We start from the raw sequence: 1,080 nt of genomic DNA on the forward strand, positions 1-1,080 counted from the left end.
TGTACAGCCTTATAAACACAAAATTCTTGGAAACGCTAGCTAATGTACAGTGACAAAAGTGGATTCATGGTTGCCTAGGGAACAGTGGAAAAAACTTGAGGGAAGGATTACAAAGGAGTATGAGAGAAGTTTGTATAAAGTTCAAAAAAAAAAAAAAGAAAATGACCAATTGTACAAGTCAATATAGTGGGTACTTCTTGAAGATGGGTATTGACTTGGGAAGCGCATAAGGGGCCTCCGGGAGTGATGCTAGCATTCTGTATCTTCACCTGGAGAGTCACTAAACAGATATAAACATCATTAGCAATTTAAAGAGCTATACTCTTGGGGCATTTTCTGTGTATACATATATAAAATTCATTGAAATGCAGTGGAGGAATGTCTTTAAAATGCTTGGAGTAGAAGATGAAGCCCTTTGAACCCCTGTATTCAACACAGACACACAAAAGTAATGTTAAAACATCCCTAAAACATTATCCTCATTTATTTGCATGCTACATACTTGTTTCAATGTGAAAGGAAAAGAAAGAATGTCTGTGAAAGCACTACGGAATTTTTATTCAAGTGTGTCATACGTATCGTATCATTTGTCATGCCTGTCTTCTTAATATATAATTTGCATATTATCCCTGCCAGTACTATTTCACAAAATTATTTCAATGGCTGATTTTTAGTCTACTGTATATCTATACCATATTTATTCTACTGGACATCTGAATCTTACTCAAATGTGTAACTTTGAAGAACATTTAACTCAATTCATTATTTTGTTATTGTCAATATATTTATAGCTCTGCCTTTGACAACGTTACTTTTACTTCTTAAGTATACATGTCTGGAAATTGAATAACTTGGTAAAAGGTTGTATGGAATTATTTGACATATATTATTTAATATATATTATCAAACTGTCTTACAGAAATTAATACAGTATCTATATATATTATCATTCTTGTTTACCTCACCTTTAAGATTAAAATATTATTTACCATTTCACAGGTAAATAAGCATATGACTTATTATTTTATTTGAATTTTTTAAATGTGGTTGACCAAGTTTAATAGCTACTATATATATATA

The sequence above is a fragment of the Rhinopithecus bieti genome, unplaced genomic scaffold (genome assembly GCF_001698545.2).
Source record: "Rhinopithecus bieti isolate Rb0 unplaced genomic scaffold, ASM169854v2 scaffold_37463, whole genome shotgun sequence".
In the NCBI taxonomy this organism is placed as follows: Eukaryota; Metazoa; Chordata; class Mammalia; order Primates; family Cercopithecidae; genus Rhinopithecus; species Rhinopithecus bieti.